The following is a 13,310-nucleotide window of genomic DNA, read 5'->3' on the forward strand; positions in this document are numbered from 1 at the left end:
GATTTTTCCTAGACTGTACATTTATGTATTAAGGAAATAATAATGTAAATTATTATCTCATTTAAAAATATTGTTCAAAGAAGGCAACACAGTAATGGGAGGGGCATAATAAGAGAAAAATGGGGAGAAAGAAAGTTTTTGTGATTTTTGGAAACTAGGGAACCTTAAGAAAATGACTATGTTAGTCTGAGATGAGCATTATCTATGAAATACAGTAGTAATTTTTGGAAACAGGGAAAGATTTCAGCATGTTAGGACTAGAAAGCAAAATAATGGAGAACAAAAATTGCATAAGTAAGCAGGAAAATAAACAGTCCAAACTCTAAAGAAACTGTATGGGTAAGCAGGAAAATATAGTTCGTGTCCTAAGGAGTTTTATTACCTCCACATGCTTTGACCATGGCTAAGGGAAATGACCTTGAGGCACATCCTTTGGTGAAATGACAATAGGGTCTTTTCTTAAGATTTGAGTTTTCCCATACTATATTCCTTAGCAAGCAAAGTCAATTTATTCATAAAAGGAAAGGAAGCATTTGCAGTTATAATAATATTAAATAACAAATCTCTGAAATACAACATGATATAATGAATAGAGAAATAGTCTCAGAAACAGGTAGATGATTCAAGACCTGCCTCTGACTATTTACTGTCTGTGTGACCCTAGGCAAGTCTGATCTCATAGTATTCTGGGTTTAGGTTAATGCTTTAAGAGAAGAAGCTGAACTTCAGTTGGTAGGAGCCAAATCACAGATTGAGTCCTTATCTCTAAGAAACATAAGCAGGATGGTTAGTAGATTGGGTCAAGAAGAATCCTGTACTGCCTATGTGACCCTGAACAACTCATTTAATTTTTCATTGCCTCGGGAACCTCTTTAAGACTATCAAATGTTTCACTTGCATGATTGTTGAAGAACTTCCCTCACCTGGAAATTTTCTATACCAATGAAATCATGTATCCGGAACAAAATATTTTATATTAATAACTAGCACTGGGAATTTCCTATATCAATGAAATCACATATGCAGAACAAATACTTATATAATTATAGTTAGCATTTATGTAAAGTTTCACTACTTCATTTGACATCTCACAATAGCCATGCTATTATTATTTCCATTTTACATATGGGAAAGCCGTGGCTAAAACAGCTTGCCCCAGGTTACATTTTAACAAATGTATGAGGCAGGTTTTGAATTCAGTTCTATCTGATTATGCATCCAATATTCTAGCCATTGTACCAACTAGATACCTCATCTATAGTATGAAAGGAAAACATTACAGCAGTCTTAGTTGCAGTGACATTGTCACAATCCTGTTAAAGAAATTCAATCATCTTTGATCCATGGATACTTTCTCCTTGTCTCACTGGATTAACAAGTCCTCATTAATATATGATTTGAAGATAGAATCTAAAAAGATAACTAAAAAGATTACATGACATGTCAAGAAGAATAATTTTGCAAAGATTCTATGTCTTCTTCCCATCATTCCATTTAAGGCTCACATGCTAATCCTGCCCCCCACCAACCTTCTTTATTAGATCCAAGATTATTCAAAGAGTTATCAAAATTTCTCTTCCCCAGATCAAGATAAATCAGACAATTAAAAGTCTGTGTATAATCATCTTGTAAAAAAAATTTTGCTTAATTTCTTAATTTCAGATTAAAATAAATATTTTTTAAAAAAGAAGCAGTGAACTTTATTTTTTGTCATTTTTTCCTTTTTTAATCTGAATTTTCTTGTTCAACAAGATAATTATATGTATATATGTATACCTATGTTGGATTTGTATATATATTTTACCATGTTTAACATATATTGGATTACTTGCCATCTAGAGGAGGGGGTGGGGGAAAGGAGAAAATTGGAACACAAGATTTTGCAAGAGTCAATGATGAAAAATTACCCTTGCATATGTTTTGAAAATAAAAAGGTTCAATAAAAAAGAAGCAGGTAGAAAAGAAGCTAGGAGAGACCTACATAAACATAAAATTGAACCTGAAAGCATGTAGTATGTTTTTTATCCCATGGAAGGCAAATAGTTAATAAAGATTTGATTCAAAAAAAGAGAGAGAAAGAAAATTCCCAATTACTTGCTATACTAGATTGGTTTTTCCTCCCATGTTTATCTTGTCTCCCCAGTTATATTATAGTTTTTTTTTAAAGAAAGGGACAATAAGGGGTAGCTAGATAGTGAAGTAGATAGAACACCAGCCCTGAATTCCATCTCAGATATTTAACAAGCTGTGTGACCCTATATAAGTCACTTAACCCCAATTTCCTGGCCAAAAAAAAAGGGGGGGGGAGAGAGCGTGGTTTCTACTTGTTTATCCCTTGTAATGTCTAACATAGGACGTACAATCCATGTATAATAAATTGCATGCCACTTATAAAATTCAAATATAATGACATTTTTAAGAATGTCAAGCCTTTAAGTTCCTTAACCTAGTGGGTCTCAGTTTCCTCTTCTGTAAAATGAGAGGATTCTATATTCCCTTCCAGTTCAAAAATTGTATAAAGGAGGGCTGTTACTGTTTGATTATTGTCTTTGTACCCCTGGAACCTACAGAATGCCTGGCAGAAAAGAGGAGTATAATAAATAATTATTGATTTGCTGGAGTAAGCTGATAGATACATCCTGAGAAATCACCTAGGCATTCAAACGCAATAGCCATAGTAAGACAAATAAGATGTCAGCTGAACAGCAGGGGGCAGATGGAAATCATAATCCTTGCACAAAGACATTGCTTGAGTTTCTATTTGATGCATAGGATCATAGATATAAGACATGGAAGAGACTTTAGAGATGAGAGGGACATATTTAGTACATTAGACTCTTGTAATCAGAGCTGAAAGGAATCACAATCATAGATTTAGAACTGGATGCCACTTTGAAGATCATTCAATTTAACCTACTCATTTTACAAAGGGAAACTAAAAATAAATAATCAATAGATTCCTACATGTAGATTTGGAAGGACCTTAGAAATCATTAACTCAGCTGCATTTTATAAAGGACAAAACTCAAGATCAGATAAAGAAATAACTCACAGAATTATAGAATAGAACTCAGATCCATGGACTTATCCAAACCTATTATTCTTCTCACTGTTTTATCCTTTTTTTGGTATTATTAGTTATTTAGTTGTGTCCAACTTTTTGCGACCCTATGATTTCACTGTCCATGGGTCTTCATGACAAAGACAAAGGAATAGTTTGCCCTTTCCTTCCCCAATGACTAATTCTTGCTATTATATCTCAAATGACTTGCTCAAGATCATTCAGGTGTTACCTACAGTAATGGTCTCATCTGACAGATAAGAAAGTTGAGGCCATGTAAGTACTTAATGGCAGAATCAGAACTAGGATCCAAATTTTCTGATTCCCAAAACAGTGGGGTTTGTCCATAACAATAAATGTATGAAAGTCTGTCAAACTTAGAATAATATGAACACCGACTTAGTGCTGTTGATTTTTTTTTCCTTTTTTTTTTCTTGACAAGGATGGGATGTGCTTAAGTTTCCAAAAGTCACTTTTGGAATGGAAACTGTTACATATATATATATATATATATATATATATATATATATATATATACATGTATATATAAATATATGTGTGTGTGTGTGTGTATATCTTTGTGTAACACTAACAATGGAGACAGTAACAAGCCCAAAGTTCCAGTATTATACTAGGGAAATTATCCTTTGTTTCCCACAGAACTGAAAGGATCTTAAAATCCCAAAGACACCTTCAAAAGATGAATTCCAAAAGAAAAGAAAAAAAATTGGTCTTCCGCCGAGCAGGTAGAGACTCAAGAATAACAAACACAAAAGAATCACTTCATGTCCACATAGATAGCTACGTGATCCATTCAAATCTCTAAGGACTTCATTGAACCAGGGGTCCTCATTAGAACGAGCCAGCTGTTACAGAAAAATAAAAGCCAGAGGGACTTTGAGATTTTGAGATTCGGGCTGGATAGGAAGATGTTTGAACACACATTTCTGTTCTGAGATTAAAAGCAACTATTCCCGTGGAAGGGAATGGGAGTAGGAATGTGGGGATGTGGGCTGCTATTACTTATACCTGGCAAAGACATCACACAGTGTAGCTCTCTTCTTGCTTGTGTCTTTGATCCATCTCCCTCACTTTAATATGCGTTGGGTTGTTGACAAAGAATACTCTATTCACAATGGAACTTGTCATTAAGAAAATAAAATAGAAATCCTTTATAGCTCTTTAGTCCTTAAGAGTGTAAAGAACAAGTTTAAAACTCATTTTATGCCCCTGAAATAATGAAAAGAAGTGATTTTGCAACAGGAACATTTTTAGGTCTTTTTAAAGCCTAGAGAATGTAGAAAGCACTTGATATTGGTAGGATCTATTCTGGGAGGAAGCCCCTTGGGAATCTTGTCTTAGAGACAATTGGACAAAAGGACAAGGAAAGGAGAAGAGGTCCCTTTTTTAAAAAAATTAGGCTTAAAATGATGGAAAATAATAGAATGGCTAGATTCTTTCAAACACTGATATGACAGAGTTGCAAACAAAATTGTAATTCTCTCCTCCAAACCCTAAAGGATCAGTCCTCAGTGTAAGCTATGAATGTCAAACGCCATCCAAAGTTCCTTTACTACTGAAAGTCCTAGAAGGACTTGGAAGCAACACTTCTGTTTGCCACTGGATTTGCAGGGGGAGACTGGAATACTCTTTATTTTTTTTAAAATTTATTATTATTTTGTTGAGGCAATTGGGATTAAGTGACTTGTCCAGGGTCACACAACTAATAAGGGTTACGTGTCTGAGATCAGATTTGAACTCAGGTCCTCCTGGCTTGAGGGCTGGTGCTCTATCCACTGCACCAACTAGCTGCCAACTAGAATACTCTTTAAATGCTACTTGTCCTTCTCTTGAAAAAGTAGTGATGAGGATAATTCAAAAGTAACTAACTTTATTTTAAGATGCAAATTGACTGCTCCCTCACTGATTTATTTTCCTAATTTTATTTTTCTTTAGGTTAATCTGAAAATTAGTTGGTTTCTCTAAGCACATCCCAACTCACAAGTTGAAGAGGCAATCTAGTGTGTGTTGGAAAGGAGGAAACAAGCATTTAAAAAGCACCTATCATGTGCCAGTCACTGTGTTAAGCACTTTACAAATTTCATGTCATTTGATTCTCACAACAATCCAGGGAGGTAGGTGCTATTTTTATACCTATTTTATCAGTTGAAGAAACGGAAGCAGGTTAAGTGACTTATCTAAGGTCACATAGTTAGTGAGGCAGGATTTGAACTCAGATCTTCCTGTCCCCAAATCAAACACTATGTACTGAACCAGGATGGTTATAGGCAGCTAGATGGGCATTACAATCCCCCCTTTTCCATTTCTTTTAATATTATGTAATACCAGTTTTCAGTTTCTGACTGAATTCACGTAGTTATCTTGTATAACAGTCATAACAAAGGAAATTTGCATGGTGGGGTAGAGTATTTGGATTTAAATCTTCTCTTATATATTTACCACAGTACAATTTGGGGGCTAATCCTTTAATTTCTCTGGATCTCTGTTTGCTCAACTATAAAAGGAGAGAATTAGACAAGGTAACTTCTCAGGATCTATGACATAGAACTTCATAATTTGTACAGCAATTTTACATCCCATATTTCATTTGGAACCTCAAAACAACCCTAGGAGATAAGTGCCCTACTATGCCCATATTTTCAGACAATGAAACAGGCTGGGACAAGGTAGGTCACTAATTCATTGTCATAAGGCTACTGTCTATCAGATGAAGACTTTATACTCAGGCTTTTTTTTCTCCAAGAACAGTGTTTTTTTCCATTTCATAGCTTTCATGTAATTTCCAGTTGAGTCGTTTTGGACAGCTTGACAACCAAAAATGACCTGATTATATCTATGTTATTGGACCATTTAAAATTACTGAGACTGTCAAGATGATTGATGATTCTACCTGCCCTTGTGTTGAGTTATACTCTTTTGGCCTGTAAACCAGAACATATTCCCTTACTTTGAGTAAATGAATGCTATAGAAACATTTTAATCATTCATTCATTCAAGAAGTGTTTAGGAAGTGCCAGACAATGTGTTAGATGATGGGGAAATTTTCCTTCCCATGAGGAAACTCTTTCTCCCAATGCAGATCAGCAGCTGCCTTGCAAATTATAATTTCATAGTATTTGTTGCCTAGGACATGCTGAATTCAGTAATTGAATTTGCCCAGAGTCATAGAGTCACTATCTGTCTGATGTAGGACTTGAAAGCTCATTGTCTAGATGAGACCAGTCTTTTATTTATTGTGTTGGATATAATTGCACAAAATTTCTTAGGGTGAAAAAATATTTCCTAGAAAGATTGTGATTGACAGTTATCAAGACAAATCCTACCTAATCCTATTTCATTTCTTGATGTTGGAAAAATACAACTCTAAAAATAAAAGAATTTGAACTTTTAATTTATTGAATTAGCATCAATCACTAAATTCTATTCTTTAGATCCAAAAGGACTTCTTAGAGAATATCTACCAACATCTTTATGATTATAAAACATTATTTTGATAACATTTAAAAATTTTAAAATCTATCTTTTCTCCCCCATTACCTTCCCACTCCCAAATTGGGAAAGAAAGAAAAACATAACTCCCATTATAAATATGTATAATCAAGTAAAACAAATTCCATGATAATTTTTTTTAAAGTATGTTAATACTGGTTATAAACCTTTCTCCTGGTTCTCTCTACTTCTTTCTTTTAAAAAAAAATTTCCCCCAATTACATGTAAAAACAATTTTTAACTTTTGTGGTTTTTAAATTTTGAATTCTAAATTTTCTCCTCCCCTCTTCATTGAGAAGACAAGCAATTTGATATATTATACATAAGCAATTATGTAAAACGTATTTCCATATTAGTTATGTTGTAAAAGAAAAGACAAACCAAAAAACAAACAAATATGTAAACAAACCAAGAACAATCAAGAAAGTTGTTTTGTAAAAATATGCTTTATTTACATTCATTCTCCATTTGTTATTTCTCTGGAGGTAGATAGTATTTTTCATCATTAGTCTTTCAGAACTGTCTTGGATTACTGTATTGCTGAAAATAGCTAAATCATTTACACTTGATCATCGTTCAATATTGTTGATTACATGTACAATGATCTCCTGGAGCTGCTCATTTTATTTTGAATCAATTTATGTAAAACTTTCCAGGTATTTTTGAAAGCATCCTGCTCATCATTTTATTTCATCACAATCACATATTACAACTTGTTTAATCATCCCCCAATTGATGGGTATCCTTTTAATTTCTTATTCTTTGCCACCACAAAAAGAGCTGCTATAAATATTTTTAATAGAAATACTTTCAGCAGAACCAGGAGATCATTATACATGGCAACAACAAAATTCTGATGGATGTGGCTCTCTTTAACAATGGGATGATTCAAACCAGTTCTAATTGTTCAGTAATGAAGAGTCAGCTATACCCAGAGAGAGAACTATGAGAAATGAGTGTGGACTACAACATAGCATTTCCACTTTTTCTGTTATTATTTGCTTGCATTTTTGTTTTCCTTCTCAGGTTTTTCCAATTTTTCTTGTGCAGCAAGAACAGTATAAATATGTGTATATATATATATATATATATATATATATATATATATATATATATGATTTAACATATACTTCAACACATTTAACATGTATTGGACTATCTGCCATCTAGGGGAGGTTGTAGGGGAAAGAGGGAAAAGTTGGAGCAGAAGGTTTTGCAAGGGTCAATGTTGAAAAATTATCTATGCATATGTTTTTCTCTTATTTTTTAAAAAGTCCCTGGAATATATATGTAGTAGTGATATTTCTGGGTCAAAAGGTATACAGTTTTAAAGTTTTTTGAATATATTTCCAAATTGCTCTTCAGTTCACAATTCAAAGCTCCAACAATGAATTAATATCACAACTTTCTCATATACCCTGCAACAATTATCATTTTTATTTTCTGTCATATTAGCCAATCTGATTGGTATAAGGTGATACCTTAGAGTTGTTTTAATTTAATCTTTAATCAATTTAGAACTTTTTTCATGTCTATAGATAGCATTGATTTCTTCACTTGTAAATTATTTGTTCATGGCTTAGAATATTTACTAGTTGGGAAATGAATTATTTTCCTATAAATTTGATCGAGTTCTCTATATACTTGAGATATGAGGCCTTTATCAGAAAATCTTGCTATAAAAATGTCCCCTCCCACCACCAGTTTTTTAACCAGTACTTCTAATCTTGGCTACATTGGTTTTGTTTTTGCAAAACCTTTTTTAATTTTATTCGATTAGAATTGTTGACTTTTTCATCCTATATGCTCTATCTCTTATTTGGGCATAAATTCTTCCCTTATCTGTGGATCTGACAAATATACTATTTCATGCATCCCTAATTTGCTCATGGTATCACCCTTAATGTCTAAATCATGTACCTATCTTGAGCTTATCTTGGAATATTGTATAAATTATTAAATTGCTTTCCAATTTTTCCAGCAGTTTTTGAGTCAAAGTCATGAGTTTTTGTCCCAAACAGTTGTCTTTGGATTTATCAAACACCAGATTACCATGTTCATTTATTACTATCTCCTGTGTCTTTATTCTATTGCACTGATCCTTCACTTTATTTCTTTACCAGTTGCAGATTGTTTTCATGATTATTACTTTGTAGTACAGTTTGAGATCATCTTCCTCCACATTTTTTTATTCTCTTCATATTCCTGATTTTTTGTTCTTCCACATGAATTTTCTTATTATTTTTTTCTAGCTCCATAAAAATATTTTTTGGAGTTTTATTGGTACAGCATTGAACAAGTAAATTAATTTACATATGATTGTGATTTTTTAAACTATTGGCTTCGTCTATCCATGAGCAATTAATATTTTTTCAATTGTTTAGACGTGACTTTATTTGTGTGAATAGTGTTTCATAATTATGTTCATATAGTGCCTGGGTTTGTCTTGGCAAGTAGATTCTAAAGTTTTATGTTTTCTACATTTCTTTAAAATGAAATTTCTTGCAAATTTAGACAACTCTAAGGTACTATTACATACTTGTCAGATTAGCTAAAATGACAGGAAAAGATAATAATGAATATTAGAGGAGATGTAGGAAAACTGCGACACTAATACATTGTTGGTGGAGTTGTAAATTGATCCAACCATTCTGGAGAGCAATTTGGAACTATGCTCATAAAGCTATCAAACTCTGCATACCCTTTGATCCAGAAGTGGTCCTACTGGGCTTATATCCCAAAGAGATCTTAAAAGAGGGAAAGGGACCCACATGTGCAAAAATGTTTGTAGCAGCTCTCTTTGTAGTGGCTAGAAACTGGAAACTGAATGGATGCCCATCAATTGGAGAATGGCTATATAAATTGTGGTATATGAATGTTATAGAATCTTGTTCTAAGAAACAATCAGCAAGAGGTCTGGAGAGACATGAACTGATACTAAGTGAAGTGAGTAGAACCAAGAGAATATTGTACACAGCAACAAGATTATACAATGATCAATTCTGATGGACATGCTCTTTTCAACAATGAAGTGATTTAGGTCATTTCCAATGGTCTTATGATGGAGAGAGCCAGCTACACTCAGAGAGAGGACTGTGGGAACTGAGTGAGGATCACAACATAGTATTTTCACTTTTTTGTTATTGTTTGCTTTTCATTTTAAGGAAGGCTCTGTTTAGTTCTATACTTTGTAGTGTTTTTAATAGGAATGAGTATCATATTTTGTAAAAAAAAAAAAAAAAAGTTTTTCTGCATCTGTTGAGATAATCACATGATTTTTGTTGGGTTTGGATATTAATACAATTATGCTAACAGTTTCCTAATATTGTACCAGCCCTGTAGTCTTGCTACAAATCCTACCTGCTCATAGTGTATAATTCTTACACTATATGACTATATGTCTTGTCAGTATTTTATTTAAATTTTTACATCAATATTTTAGGAAATTGATCTCTAGTTTTTTTTTTCTCTTTCAGTTCTTCCTCATTTAGCTATTGGTACTATATTTATGTTGTAAAAGGAATTTGGTAGGTCTCCTTCTTAGTCTATTTTCCAAATAGTTTATCTAGTATTGAAATTATTCTTTAAATGTCTGGTAGAATTCACTTGTGAATTCATCTAGTCCTGGGACTTTTTTCTTGGTGAGATCATTGATGGGTTTTTTAATTTCTTTTTTTCTAAACTATAATTATTTAAGATTCTTTTTCCTCTTCTGTTAATCTGAACAATTTATATTTTTGTAAATATTTATTTCACTATATCTACTTCATTCTGTAATAGCTCTTATAAGTCTTCCCAGGTTTCTCTAAAACAATCCTCTTTATGATTTTTTATAGCACAATATTATTCCATCACATTCATTTACCATAACTTGTTTAGCTATTCCTCAGTTGCTGTTCATCTCAGTTTCCAATTCCATGGCAAAAGGAGCAGCTATAAATATTTTAGTACATTCTCAGAATTTGTTTTGCTTAGGACTAATTTTTACCTCTTATTCCACTCCTCCCCTTTAACTCTTTCCCTCCTATCTCATTAAATGAAATGTATTTCTATGTCCAATTATGTATGTGTATTTTTTTCTCTTTTGACTAGTTCAGATGAGCAGGAAGTTTAGGTATCAACTATCCTCTCCATCTCCTCCTCCTTGTTTGTAAAGACTTCTACTCATAAAAGTAGATTTTGGAGATAATTTTTCATATCTTTACTCTCCTTATGTATTCCTCTTCCCTTCCTGTTCCATTTTTCCTTTACCAAAATATGAGAAAAACATTCTCAAACTAATTAGACTCACATTAAAAAAAAGAATTTTTTCTTTACATTACACATATAACACATGTAAGTAATTTGTTCTTGTTTGTTCCCTTATGATTGCTTATCTTTTTGTGTTTCTCTTGGCTCTCATTTATATGTCAAAATTTCTATGCAGTTCTGGTCTTTATATGAAGATTGCTCAGAAGTCCTCTCATTTAGTGGTGTCAAATTCAAATGGGAATGAGTATCACTAATCTGTAAATAAGGTTATGCTACAGATTGACTTAACTTTAAAATGCCATTATCTATGTTTTATTGTATTTTTATTTTTTAAAAATACTTCCCAATTACATTTTATTCTGGTTTGGGCTCTGCTCAGGAGTTTTCTGTGCTGAAGACACACCATAAATCACTGTGGATTGATCACTCATTTCTTTTCCAAATATTTTTTCCTCTAGCACTTACTGTTTAATACCTCTGCTCTGTTTCATTTAAGGTTCTGAGAGAAATTATTACTTCTCTCATAATAAAGACTAATTATTGAATTAGGATTAATGTTTTTCCTTTTTTATTTGCTCATTCAGAAACCTATAAGTTGTTTGGATAGTCTACGAAGTTTATTGCTGATCGATGAAGTCACACAAGAGGTAAATGGGAGAACCAGGACTGAAACCTGGAGTCAATATTCCTTCTATGACACCAGCAGTATCAAACTCAAGTAAAAATAGGGGCTACTAAATCATATATAAGGATCCATATGGGCCACATACTGACTTAGAAAATAAAACTTTAATAGTATCCATCTTGTATTATATTTTGTTTTGGTAAATATCTCCTAGGTACATTTTAATTTGGTTTGGCAGCACTGGGAAATTTTATGCATGGATTTGACCGTCTTCTACAAGATGAGTTATCAGAGGACTTTAGTGGAGGAAATTAAATGTGTTAAGTGAAAAAAGGAAAAAAAAAAACAGCTGGCCAATCACACAAAAATGAATGTCAGGATGTATGTAGTCTGTGACATGCGAGTTTTACTTTCTAGGCAGTTGAACTAGAAGTAATGAGTAGAAGTTGCAAAGAGCCAAACAAGAACTAGAGTAGCCAGTAGTGGAAAGGGTTGTCTTGGAAGTAACTTATTGAAGTTTTTAAGCAAAGATCAGATAACTATTTCCCTGGTACATTTGTAAAAAGGATGTTTTTCAAGGTGTGGATTGAAATAAATGACTACTGAGCTCTTTTCTAACCCTGAAAATTAATGGGATCTTAAGCCACATTAATAGGACCATAGTGAGGAGAAAGAAAGTGGTTATTTAGTATGTGGGAAAGAGATTTTGGTTGGCCCTAGAAGACATAACTAAAATTGATTGGAAGTTACAAATATTTCAGTTCAATATAAAGAAAACTTCCCCAACAATTGGGGCTATTCAAAACCCCCAGTTGAGATTTGTTTGGCAAAGATACTGGTGTGATTTGAGTTTCCCTTTTCTGGCTCATTTTACAGATGAAGAAACTGAAGCAAGCAGGGTTAAGTGACTTGTCCAGAGTCACACAGCTAGTACATCTTTAAGGTCAGATTTCAACTCAAAAAGATTCCATGTCTAGCACTCTAACCACTGTGATACCTAGTTGGATTCCAGAGTTGAATGACTACCCATTATGTCCTCCATAAATATTATTCCACAGTTAAGGGTTAAACTACATGATCTCTGGGTTTTTTACCTACTCAAAAAGAACACAGAAATTCTGAGACCTGTCTATTTTCAGAAGTGGTCACTGTAGTCAAAGTTGTAGATAAAATGACCAATTACCAAAGAAATGAACAAGTCCAAGAGCAGACTTAAGGAGCAAGAAAGAAAATGAAGAGCAAAGGAGATTAACACAGACTTTCAGAAAGATGGGTTGGATGGCAGGGAAGGGAAATGAGGAGAGAAGTGTCATGGAAGACATTAAAGAAAAAGAAGTAGTCAGCACCAAATATTGCAGAATAGTCAAGAAAATGGACAATTTGCATTTAGCAATTAGGTCACTGATTATTTTTGTAGCAGATGGTCTCAGGAAAGTAATGGAGACAGAAACTAAATTGTAGGGAGTTGGAATGGGAAAATAGAATCAACAAATACACACTACTCTTTCCAAAAATGCAATAGGATGGTATCGAGGGGCAGAGTGAATGAAGTGGTCAAGAAAAAAATGATCAGGTGTCATATCTAGATTTCTTTAAAAATTACAAGGATGAAATATTATTTTAAGTTACTTACTATAAATTGGTCCCATATTAAAGTCTCTGCTTTCGTAGATTGTGAAAATTGACATCAAACTCAATTAAATAGGAAGAGTAAGATGCCATTAAACAAAGGGAAATATCAATAAATGCCTTCAAGATTTTTCTTTTTTTTTTTTAAGCTGAAACTATCAGTTACTAATTTTTTTATCTCCTCCCTCTCACCCCAGACTACAGTGGCTGGATTTACAATACAGACTACTATGA

The sequence above is a fragment of the Sarcophilus harrisii genome, chromosome 3 (genome assembly GCF_902635505.1).
Source record: "Sarcophilus harrisii chromosome 3, mSarHar1.11, whole genome shotgun sequence".
Classification (NCBI taxonomy): Eukaryota; Metazoa; Chordata; class Mammalia; order Dasyuromorphia; family Dasyuridae; genus Sarcophilus; species Sarcophilus harrisii.